This window comes from Eumetopias jubatus, unplaced genomic scaffold, assembly GCF_037043125.1.
Source record: "Eumetopias jubatus isolate StellerSeaLion01/CBP00866 unplaced genomic scaffold, mEumJub1_p1.0 scaffold_13, whole genome shotgun sequence".
Classification (NCBI taxonomy): Eukaryota; Metazoa; Chordata; class Mammalia; order Carnivora; family Otariidae; genus Eumetopias; species Eumetopias jubatus.
Window position 1 is genome coordinate 13,684,400 of NW_028274819.1, and position 6,693 is coordinate 13,691,092.

The 6,693-nt window shown below is 37.2% G+C and overlaps 1 pseudogene; it reads left to right on the forward strand.

Annotated features, from left to right (window-relative positions):
* The first annotated feature begins 676 nt into the window (after positions 1-676).
* Positions 677-2,386, forward strand: LOC148162609 (olfactory receptor 5G3-like; annotated as a pseudogene).
* Positions 2,387-6,693: the final 4,307 nt, after the last annotated feature.

A 6,693-nucleotide genomic window follows, 5' to 3' on the forward strand; every position in this document is an offset into this window, starting at 1 on the left:
TTAAAGGTCCATTTCTACGTATATCACATACAGTGAAAAACATCAGTTTGAGTTTTTATTAGTATGTTGTTAGGACAAGGAAGTATAATAGTAATAGCTGTGGAGGAGAAGGGTTTTCCCATCTTAGTAACGTGAGTTACCTTTTCAAGCTGAACACACTCAGGATTTGAACATTTTATTTATTTTTGCAATTTTCCTGGAATGTGGGCTCAGAACCAGTTATTATTTTTTCCATTCAACCAGAAGGAAATGGAAACTAGATGTTGTTGTCTAAAAATCATGAAACTAAAGAGCTGAAGGCAATTTTGGACCATTCATATAAGTTAAATAAATAAGTAAAACTCATAGACATTAAGAATAAATTGCTCAAGGTCACATAGACAGCTGGAAAATATCCATACCTCAGAGCCTGGGAATTTGACTAATTCCATGAATGTTTGCTGTGCTTTTCATGATTTTTAAACAAGTTATTTAGCATATTATGATTTAATAAAGCTGAGTAGCAAATGCAAGGGTGTTTGTTATATACATCTCTGTAACTTTTTATGTATTTGCTCATGGAGTAAAAGGCTATTAATTATTAACCTTTAATTACTGATTATATTGCTAGCCCCCAGTTAACTACTGATCTATAAAAACTTTTTTTCTTGCTCTCATTACAGACTGTCACCCAACAATGGACAATAATCAAACAGCAGTGACTGAATTTCTTTTTGTGGGGCTCACAAATCATCTTCCACAGAAGCTTCTTCTCTTCTTGATATTTCTTTTTTTTTAAATTTTTTTATTGTCATGTTAATCACCATATATTACATAATTTGTTTTGGTGTACTGTTCCATGATTCATTGTTTGTTCATATCTTCTTGATATTTCTTTTTATTTATCTTGTCACATTGCGGGGGAACTTGGGGATGGTCACCCTGATATGCATGGATTCCTGACTCCAAACCCCCATGTTCTTTTTTCTTAGCCACTTGTCTCTTGTGGATGTCCGCTCCTCTTCTTCTGTTGTTCCAAAGATGTTGTGTGATACTTTTCTGGAGAGAAAAATCATCTCCTTTGTGGGCTGTGCTGTACAAATGTGGTTTTTTGGTCAGTTTGTGGTGACCGGCTGTTTCCTCTTGGCCACCATGGCATATGACCAGCACATAGCCTTCTGCAACCCCTTGTTGTATAAAGTCATCATGTGCCAGAAGGCCTGTGTGCAGCTGGTGATAGGGCCTTATGCCATGGACCTTCTAAGTTCCATTACCCATGAGACCTTCACTTTTCGCTTACCCTTCTGTGGTCCCAATGCTGTCAACCACTTTTTCTGTGACATTCTCCCTGTTCTCTACCTGGCATGTGTCCCAGAACAGTAAGTTGGTTCTTTTCATTATGGCTGGATTAATAGGAATATCAGTGCCCTGATCACCCTGGTCTTCTATATTTTTATCCTCAAAACCATATTGAATATCTACTCTGCTGATGGGAGGCGGAAAACTTTCTCTACCTGCTCCTCACACCTGTCTGCTGTGGCCATCTTGTATGGGACACTTTTCTTCATTTATATAAAGCCCATTTCAAGTTCATCTCAGGACATTAATAAAATGGTTTCTGCAGAAAGACATGTATCGTATGAACTCACTGATATGAGGAATTCCTAATCTCAGGAAACAAACTGAGGGTTCCTGGAGTTGTGGGGGGTGGGAGGGATGGGGTGGCTGGGTGATAGACATTGGGGAGGGTATGTGCTATGGTGAGCGCTGTGAATTTTTTAAGACTGTTGGCTCAGTTGGTTAAGCGACTGCTTTTGGCTCAGGTCATGATTCTGGAGTGCCGGGATCGAGTCCCACATCGGGCTCCCTGCTGAGCGGGGAGTCTGCTTCTCCCTCTGAACCTCTTCCCTTTCATGCTCTCTATCTCTCATTCTCTCTCTCTCAAATAAATAAATAAAATCTTTAAAAAAAAGACTGTTGAATTACAGACCTGTACCTCTGAAAGAAATGATACATTAAATGTTAAAAAAAAAGAAGATAGTAGGAAGGGAAAAATGAAGGGGTTGAAATCGGAGCGGGAGACGAACCATGAGAGACTATGGATTCTGAGAAACAAACTGAGGGTTCTTGGGGGGGGCGTGGGCAGATGGGTTAGCCTGGTGATGGGTATTAAAGAGGGCACACACTGAATGGAGCGCTGGGTGTTATACGCAAACAATGAATCATGGAACAGTACATCAAAAACTAATGATGTAATGTATGGTGATTAACATAACATAATACAAAAATAAAAAAATATAAAATGGTTTCTGCATTCTATGCTACATAGATTCCCATGTTGAACCCTATCATTTACAGCCTGAGGAACACAGATGTAAAAGATGCATTTAGGAGGACCATTCATTAGGAAGAATTTTCTGCTAGGTAGGTGATTCAGAAGGAAGCTTTTGCCATTGTGCAGGTGGCATGGCTAAAATGTGTACTAAAAAAGAGGTGGACTTGGCTTAAGGAGTTGTGACTTTAAACCTTGAGTCTTACAATTATCAAGAGGATTAAAAGTTAAGATGCAGTGTTGTGTTAGTTTCAGGTGTAGTATATAGTAATTCGACAGTCTTAAATTTGCATGTGCCTGGATATTAATTGATAATTACACTTTAATCATTCTTACTGTCATTTTAGAGTGTATAGAAAGCATGACCTGTTGGAGTTCTGCTTTTGTAAAGATAATTTTTAGACCTAGAACCATACCATTTTAAATAAATTTCTCTGGTATTTGAAAAAAGAATTAAAAGCAAATCCTATACCATTTCTGGTTCTCAATGTCTTAATTTGTAAAGTGAGAGTAACTGACTCAATGCCATCTAAATTACTTTTTTCCTAAAATTCTATGATTTTATACAATATGTTCAAACTCCCATGAATGCTATCTTTTCATACAGCCACAAAAAAGAGGAAAGAAGAACTTTCTAGCTCTTTATATAATAATATAATATCCCCCAATTTTGCAGTTTTCCTTTCTAGGGACTTATTCTCCCTTTCCAATCCTTGAACTCAATACATTACCTGCAAGGCTTTTCAACTCAGTACTTTATAATAACACAAGTCTCTGTTAAAAATAATTGGGCACAAAAAAAATCTAATGAAATTTTAACCCTTTGTAAACAATGAATGGAAGCCCTAGGTGGAAGTTCTCAGGAAAAAAAGTGTTAAATGAGTGAGTGAATAAGACAAAAAAATATGCGTATAGTTACTTAAAGTCCTAATTATCATCTTTCTTAACAACCTGGACACAAGTGTGGTTTAAGGTCCTATTTTCCAGATCAATTTCTTTCATCCTTTTTCTGTTCATTGATGTTTTTTCTTTTTTTCTTTTTAAAACTTTTCCAGCTTTATTGAGCATGATTGACAAATATAATTGTAAGATATTTAAATTGCACAATGGGATTATTTCATATATGTATACACTGTGACAGAATTCTCTCCATTGAGTTAATTCATACATGATCTTATATAGTTATCTTCTTTTGGAGTTGGTGAGAACATTTAAATTCTACTCTCTTTGCAAATTGCAGTTATACAATACAGTGCTCTCAACCACACTCACCATGTTTTCTATTAGATCTTCAGAACTTATTCATCTTACAAGAGAAAGTTGGTGCCCTTGATGTCTTTTCAACCCAAGCTGATTGAAGACCCACATTGCTCCTCATGGGAAGGACCACTTCCCAGGATTACTAATGTGCATTTTCTCTGTCTGCAGGTGCTTCTAGTTTATGGTCTACATATGTTCTGACAATTTTTATTTCCACTGCTCTACCTGTTATGGTACTACGTGCCTACTCCGCTGTTACATGGGATTTTGAAACTAAAGTTGTTTGTCCTTTCTGCCACTCTTCAAATGCCAGCCATGGCTGTTCCTCTCCTCAAGCAACATTTATTCTCTTCTGTTTTCCTCTTCCCCTTCTCCCTCTGTTCCCTTCCTTTCCCTTTCTTTTCTTTCTCATGACATTAGTGTATGAGAAATGATGTAGATTGCCATTGATTTCGAGGGAATATATCACATCTAAACTGAGTCCTCATAAGCAGCCAAAATCATTGGCTCTATTTTCCTTCTTCATGTTACACCATCTTGCATCTTCTTATGAGAAAACTTTTTTTTTGTCATTTTATGTACATTGGGTAGAGCCCATGTTTTCTTAGGAAATGGTCCATAATTAGACTTCAATTCTCTCATTTTTATCATGGGATCCTTCTTCACTGAAGCTGGCATCCTTCTCCAAAAAGTCACTGGCATAGTGTGGTTGTTTGCATTAGTGCCTGTGGATTTGTAGGCTGGTTAAGTCTAGGAAGAACTGGTTAATACTTTGATCCAGTTTTTATTTATTTATTTATTTATTTATTTATTTATTTATTTATTTATTTTAAAAGATTTTATTTACTTATTCATGAGAGACAGAGGGAGAGAGAGAGGGAGAGAGAGAGAGAGAGAGAGAGAGAAGCAGAGGGAGAAGCAGGCTCCCAAGGAGCAGGGAGCCCGATGCGGGACTCGATCCCAGGACCCTGGGACCATGACCTGAGCCGAAGGCAGACGCCCAACCATCTGAGCCACCCAGGCACCCCTTTGATCCAGTTTTTAACTCAGTCTCTTGCTTTCCTCCACATCAGGGTCATATTTATTAAGGCTTGGTATTTTCTTGTGGTTCATGGAATGATAATAAATATGGAATGTCAAATTTATTTATAAACTCTTAAGTTTATTGAGTCAGTGGTTTTTCAGGGAAGAGGAATGGGCATATTCTAGGTGCCATAACAGGAAGACCCATGTTATAAAGCTTACCTAATCCAGCAACTTGACCAGGCCTCAAACAAGCTCCTGTGATTGTTGTTGAAGAGTTTAGCTGTTCTGTTTCTTAGGAGGCTGATCATATTAGTTGAAGAGGCTTTTGTAAACCCTGACACTTGGGCTGACACATTGAACACATATGGAGCCTAAAATATTTTCATGGCAGTGATGCTGAGAATTTTAATCAGGTCAAAGATTTTCTTTTTTTCTTTTTAATTTTACTGTTTCCTCACTGATGTACCTGAAGCACCTAGAACACTACTTGATAAAAGTACTGATGCATTAAATGAATGAATACAGGGGTACATATGGAGCCAAAATATAATCCACCGTTTTCCTCTGAAACACTTCCATGTCTATTCCCTTCATTGCTGTGACAACAAGGGAGGCAAAAGGGAAAATTTTCTGGGTCAGCCTTCCAAGATTATCTGTTTTTTTCCATCAATATTTTGATGTGTAGCATTTAAATGGTCATTTAGGCCCAGAAATCTCTGGTATTCCCATACTTTTCAGCTGTCATATTGTGCTATCTGAGTTCTTGAACTATTATGCCTTGTAACTGAGACATATTAGGTTCTGTTGATCTTACATAGCAGAAACAAGAAATGTAAGTGTAGAGAGTAAGAGAAGATACTCTATACCATACAAATGAATTCCTTACCATGACACTTAGCTGTCATGCTAGTAGAATAGGAAAAAAAAATTGATGTAACAGAAAGGAGTATCTAGAAACAGATGGATGAATGGTTTGGGAATTTGTGCATGATACATTTAGCACTTCAAATTTCAGTTTTCCGTTTTCTTGTATAGGAAAGTCACACCAGGCAAGAACAATTGGAAGGATAACTATGGAGAATTACCATATCAGATATCAAATATAACATTCACATTTTAGTAATTAGAAATATGGCAGTAAATTCCTTATTTTAGTATAACTGTGGTGGCAGAAAAATAGCAAAGAATGTTGTCATATTTCAAGTAAATACTAAGAGAAGATGGAAGAATAAAAGACATATTCTTTTAGTTAGATCATCTATTCCTGCCTTCTGGTCATTTAGTACTGTCTACTGGCCTCTGCTCTCTGGGGGATCCTATTACCACTGTGGCCATCAGCTAGCTCTGTATTCCTGTGACACTGTCTCCTACTGCCAGTCTGGTCTAGAGAGAATTGATACCACCAATCATATTAGTGATACTAGTGCCCTCATGTCTTTTCTAAAGACAGTAGAAACTGTAGCAGAAGTGAACTTGTATCTCTAAAGCCCAATAATCTGTGTGGTGAGATCAACTTTTGGTCTCTTGGATCAGTCATAATTTTGGTAGAAATGAATTCCAGGAGGTGTCTAAGGGAAGAAGTCAAAAGCCAGCCAGGCAGTCGAGGCCAACAAAGGTATAAAAGCATTGTTCCAAGTCTGGCCCTTAAAGTTCAATCTTGGCTCACTTCTTCCCTCTCCCATCCAGGAACAAACTTCTGTCTGTTCAAGTTTGATCTTCCTAGGATGATCTCTCAACGAAACAACTAATTCTTTTCCATTCTCACAGAAAGTTCATATTACCCAATACCTTCAAGAAGTTAATCTAATTTTTCTTCTGCAGCCACATTCTTAAAATTATGTGTCCACTTATTCATTTACTCATTTGTTTAAAAATATTTATTGAACATTTACTCTTTAAAGCACTATTCCAGAAGCTGGAGGTATAACTGTGGAAAAACTAAACAAAATCCACACTAGTTGTTGTAGGGTGGTATGATGCGATAAAAATTCAATGTTATGTAATGGTAATTGCTTTGAAAAAAACACTGTGTAAGGGGGAAAGTGGATGAGGCTTGGGGTTGGGTTAGCTTTACTCTTTAAAAAGGATGATTGGAG